The 6,105-nt window shown below is 39.5% G+C and overlaps 1 long non-coding RNA gene across 1 annotated transcript in view; it reads left to right on the forward strand.

Moving 5' to 3' along the window:
• LOC107196662 overlaps positions 1 to 5,334 on the forward strand; it is an 81,267-nt gene extending 75,933 nt beyond the window's left edge. Inside the window, exon 6 of the long non-coding RNA XR_003043673.1 lies at positions 2,136 to 5,334. This is a non-coding gene — a long non-coding RNA (uncharacterized LOC107196662). The remainder of the gene's footprint in view (positions 1 to 2,135) is intronic.
• Positions 5,335 to 6,105: the final 771 nt, after the last annotated feature.

Here is a 6,105-nt window from a genome sequence, read left to right on the forward strand (position 1 = left end):
GAATATCTTGCTTCTTGAGTGTGGGCTGGTTAGTGACTTCCTTTGAACAAATAGAATAAAACAGAAGTGATGGTGGGTGTATTGAGTTGAATATGTTCCCCCCTCAAAAGAAAAAAAGTAAAAAAAAGAAAATTCGTGTCCACCCAGAACCTCAGACTGTGGCCTTATTTGGAAACAGGGTCTTTGCAGATTTAATCAAGTTAAAATGAGGCCATTAGGGTGGGCCCTAATCCAATATGACTGGTGTCCTTATAGAAAAGAAAAATTTGGATGCAGAGACAGATACACACAGAGAGAAGAAGACGTGAAGACACAGGGTGGACACAGAGAGGGGACAGAGGACTGGAGTGATGCATCTATACGCCAAGGAACGCCTGAGGCTGCCGGAAGCTCGGATTGCAGCATGGAACAGATCCTTCCCTAGCATCTTCAGAGGGAGCATGGCCCTGCCAACACCTTGATTTTGGACTTCTGGCCTCCAGAATTGTGAGAGAATAAATTTCTCTTTATTAAATAGATATCCACCCAGTTTCTGATTCTCGTTATGGCAGCCTAAAGAAACCAAATACATCTGCTCGAGTTGCGTGTCCTTAACCAGGGCCAGAAAAAAGACGGGTGAAGCCTCAGCCTATTTATTCCTGCGTGGGATGCTTGCGCAACAAAGTAAGTAACAAGAGTTCGTGGCTTTTCCATTGTGGTGGTGGGTTTTTTGGGAACACTCAGCCTGGAGGTAGTTTTCTTCCTGTGCAATGCAGAGAACCAGTAAACCCCACCCTTTGTAGCAGGACAGAGAGGAGAGGCGCAGGGGCAAGCCGAGCGTACCGTCTTGACCTGGACCATGGCTTGGCTCTGTGCAGGAGCTAACACTGTGTACACAGCTACTTAAAGCCCAACCTTCTAACCAAATGGAGACAGACAGGGGTAGAACTCCCCAAAGGGGAGAGATGCCCTGAGACCAGGCAGTGCCCCTTCTCATGCCAACCATGGAGACAGGAATCAAGGGCAGGAGGGTTTGTTCGCAAACAAAACCGAACCTGAAAATCTCAAGAATACCAGGAACTGGACCTTATCTAGCCAAGGATTGTTTGTTCTTGTTTCGTTTTTGTTTCTTGTTTCTTTTTATTTTAAAACTTCCTTAGAGGAGAAAAATTAACACTAAAATTGAAATCCCAGTCATAATTTTTGCATGTATATTTGTGAACATATAATTATTCCTCTGTGTGTGTGTCGTTCTATTATGTGGATTCAGTTCTCAAGCCATCCTTTTGTCATCTTTTTGAAGCCAGGAAATATAAACGAAAATCCTCAGATGTTATTAAAGAGAGGCTCCTGGACTAAGAGGCCCCCAGATGACGGCAGGTAATTTCCCCTTGTTACCTCTGCGTACAGGAGTGGGCGGACCTGCGACGTGAAGCTGCCTTGCCAGGAAGGGCTCCGGTTGTCCTGAGCCTGGGGACACACCCCTCCACTCAGACCCAACCTCAGTCTGTGCAGGGTTAGAGAGCCTCAGCCCTGAGCCTCTGTTTTCATTCCTCCTCAGACCCAGTTCAGCTTCTTTTTGTCTGCAGAACAGGCTGGGGTAGGAGGACAGGGAGGACTGACATCGGAGAGGATCCTAGCTAACAATGTTAGAAATTTAGGGTAATTTCCTCTATTTACTTCACCCTAAAAAAAGAGAGAGAGAGAGAGACTTCTTTTGTCAAAATAAACGTGTGAAAAGTGCAAGGTTTGTTGTTGTTTTGAAGAATTTGAACAGTGAGGTGTTTTCCCTGGGACTCAGTTTCAAAATCAACAAACTGACACCTGCGTGAAAAAGGAAAAACGGAGTCAGCTCTGTCATCATCCTTCCTCAGCAACGGAGCTCCACAGGGAAGGGCAACGCGTCTCCTTGGTCCCTGCTGCCCCCAAACTACTGACTTGTACAATGCATCATGACGCACCAGGCGTCATCACCCCAGGTGTCGGGAGGGGAAGGAAGACAAAGGTCAAATTGTTTGTATATTTGGTTCTCTTAATACTGCTGGGCTAGTGAAGTTGTTTTTCTGAGAGCTTCTTGTTCATCTGGGTTTTAAATACTGCATTGCTTTTTTTTTCTTTCCTTTTTTCTTTTCCTTTTTTTTTTTTTTTTCCTGCAGGGTGAGAGAGAAGCAAACTTTCCACAGTATTAACTGTCACGGATTTTTCCTCCTGTGTACAATCGAGTGGCTGCAAGGCAGTTCTAAAAGGCGTGTTTTATTTATAAACAGATCTGGAAATATTTTTAAAATAAAAGATGCCAAGGGTGGGGCTGGGTCACAGCCAAGTCATGAGAAGTGAGATGTTTATTCTAGAGGTCGGCATTAGCACCCTCCCACAGGTAGTTTTAAAGTAATTCAGGGTCAAGTGGAAACATTCTGATTATTTTTACCTTCAGCTTCAGATTTCAGAGGGTATGGATTCTGGCTTGTTGGGAAGCTCATCTGAGGGACTCTACGCTTTAAGTACAATCCAGTTTCGTAGTTTCCGAGGCAAACGCTGACCTGACTGAATTTAAAAACAGCTTCCGCAGTTGATTTCCCCAAGGCCTCACCTTTACTTCCCTCTGCTCTCTTTCCTTTGTGTTCGCCTTATTCTCAGGCTGGGGCACATGCAGACCTTGGAAGAGACTGCAGGGGACCAACAGAGGATGGGGAAGTTGTTAACATGACTAAATGCGCCCTTCCCGGGTTCCGTCTGCCATCTTTCTGTTCTATTTCTATTCTGCCCTTTCTGTTCCATTCTGGTTTCTTCAGTTGCTTTGAGGAGGGAGGAGGGAGAGGATGTCTGGTCAAAGAGCATCCCGATGGGAACAGGAGAATTAAGGAGAGGAAATAGGAGCCGGAGATAAAGAAATAAGAGCTAGAAGAGAAACAAATAGAGACGGAGATGATGGATAATACGAGGAACATAACAGAGAGGGAGCAAAAGGAAAAAGGAGTGAGACATGGAGATTGTCCCGTAGAGAGAAACAATTCAGAAATAGAAAAATGTGAGAAACTTGAAAGTAAACAAACTTAGAAGCCCATACAGGAAAGGAAAGAACCAAATGGAAGTAAGAAATAGAACCCCAAACAGGAAGGACGTCTGAATGAGAAATGTGATTGAGGGACGGAACAGAGAAGCCTTTGTGGCGTGTTTGTAGATTAGAAGGAAACGACAGAACAGAGGGAATCCAGGAGTGTTTATTCCTTGCACCTGGCAAACAAAAAAATCATTATTTTTTAATCATGGAAGAAACACCTCTAAGAGCACTGGGCCTTTCATGCTATCGGCCTGTCTCTCACTCATCTTAATCCCTTAGGACTCTTTTAAAAGCGTCAGGAAACCCAGCATGAGGAAAACCACATTTCCACCCACATGACTTTTATATAAAGTTTACTTTAGAGAGATAAGTTCTCACATCCCTTAGAGTTCAAGCTGGGTTACCTGTCCTCGGCAGTAAATGATCTTGAGCTTTTTAGTTCCTTATAAATCCCCGGGTAAATGACAAAAACATCTTGGTTCCTTAAAAATATGGCTAAAAAATGAAATAATTATTTGCATGACTCCCATTTCAGAAGGCTGCTTTACTATTAATAAGTTAGAGGCTGCCTCGTAAGTTTAAATAATTTAACAAATGGAGTAATAAAAAAAAGGTAAGTAAAGCATAAACCTATAAACACAGCCCATACCCAGAAGAAGTAAAGATTAGTTATTTCATTAGTGCAAATTGCTGTTACTAAACATTATGATAAATTACCAAAAAGATGCCTCGCCACCCCTTCTATAATTTTAGGTTATTAATTTTATTCATATACAAGTAATTCTTGCCTTGTATGCCTCTCTTGCCCTGTTTCTCTAATGAGGAAACGGGGCGGGGGCGGGGAGGAATGTAGTAGATAAAAATGCTCAAATTGGGGCTGAAGCAAATAAAAAAAGATCAGAAACAAATAACATTATCAGCTTTTAGACCCATAATAAGCTCTTATTTATTTAACCCTATTAATTTGAAATTTGTACTAACTTGATTGGGATCTGGACAGAAATTTTCCTTCATTTAGCAAACGCCGTCTTGCTAAGTAGTGCAGAAGAATGATGTAAATGTGATTACAAGGGGAACATTCAAAATACATCTTTGAGCACTTCAGGCAATCTCTTCTATATGAATAATTAATATAAGAATACATATCATTCTTATCCAATAATTATCTGGTAATTCAGAAAGAATTTGTTAGGTCACCCTGCAGAGTAGGGAGGTGTGGGTTTCATGCTAAATAGCAAGGCACTTAACCTTTTTAGCCTTTATATTTCTTACCTGTAAAATTAGTTTGATAATACTAACTCTACCTAGTCAAAGGGTTTTTTATGAGCATGAAATGAGAGAATGGATGGGAATCCATTCTGAAGGTATTAGTAAAATTTATTTTATTTAAAATGAATTCAAAATTTATGCCTTTCAGTATTTCAATATGACCTTCTCTCCAATTGTCCACACCAATGAGGGTTTTATGCTTTATTCAGCTTCAGTGAAAGCAGGTTCCCTAATGAATTGGTGTGTGTTTCATACACACACACACACACACACACACACACACACACACACACAAACAATTCTCTCTTTTCCATTCCCCTTACCCTCAAAGTATCTTTGAAGTTATCTATGGTATTCTGAGTACACTAAATTTACTTGACATGGAACAATTGAAAAAAGTTATTGTGTGTACCTGAAAGAGTCTAGATATTGGAATCTGACAGGCTTAGGTTCAAATTAAGGCCCTTCCACATAGATGAGTAAGCCTAAGCAATAATCTTTCTGAGTCTCAGTTTCTTTGTTTGTAAAAATGGATAATACCAACTGTATAGGACTTTTTATAAAGACTAGGGGAGATAATGTACACAGCACATAGTGCCTAGCACAGACTAGGCCCTTCAAAGTGATGACGATTATTAATATGAAAGGTAAGTTATCTTGAAGTGATATTTGCATTGGAGAAATAACTCAAGACTCCTCACTTTAAATCTCTGGCTCCAATTCAACTTGGCTCCGAAAATATGGTGCCAAATAGAGAGTCATAATCACAGTGTCTTGTACCATTTCTTTTTTTTTTTACACATAGATACCCTATATTGCTTTTGGTGAAAAGTATGTTGCAAAGTATTAAAATAATGTTTCCTCAATTCTAAGACATCTGTTTTTTCACATTTGAATGTTTTGGAAAATCAGAATGAGCTTTACAATTATTGTCACAATAAACATGTCAACTGCTAGGTGGAAGAGTTGCTAAGAGGAGTTGTCATTTGCCTGTAAATCTTTCAGAATAAAGAATTTTTCAAAGCCAGGAGATGTTGGTGTTTATGTTTCACTCAGATGCAAAACATCTGTCTGTCAAACTCTTGAAAGAGGAGCTGTTGAACTCCCTGCAAGATGTAATCAATTAAAGAAAAAAAAATTAAGATTCTAAATCGAGGGTGCTACAGAGGTCAAACTCATAGGCACTTTTATGAAAGTGTCACCTCTGCTTGGCAACAACTGCCAATGTTCTAGTAAATCTAAGGAATCTTTAGAATATGAGTGAAGATGGTGGGTAATTATATGAATGTATTTCTTTTTCTATCTGAATAGAACTATCTTTTAATTAGGTAAATTAATCTTCTTTCTACTAATTGACAGACTCAGCAGAAAAAACTTCTAGCTTTTAAAGTCACCTAAAAACAGGGTTAAATATAATTACATTTACTTAAGATGTAAGCGCTTTACTGTATGTATGTTATACTAAAATAGAACATTTAAAAATTGCAGGTAGATATGCCTATGTATTTAGCTTGAATAATTGAAAATTTACCAAAATGTAACCAGTTACAACTTTTGAACTGGTAAGTATAACCATTTATAGAAAATACCTTCTCAGCTAAGTCCTGGGTACATTGCACATATTATTTAATAATGATGATAATAATAATAATAACAACAATGACTAACACTTATTAAGCTTTTGCTATGTGCCAGATACTTACAAAGGTATACCAACTGTCTCATTTAATTTTTAAAAGACCTCACAAGGTGGGTATTATAATTATCTTTAAAAATGAGGAAACTCACATACAGAC

The sequence above is a fragment of the Pteropus alecto genome, unplaced genomic scaffold (assembly GCF_000325575.1).
Source record: "Pteropus alecto unplaced genomic scaffold, ASM32557v1 scaffold70, whole genome shotgun sequence".
NCBI classification, from domain to species: Eukaryota; Metazoa; Chordata; class Mammalia; order Chiroptera; family Pteropodidae; genus Pteropus; species Pteropus alecto.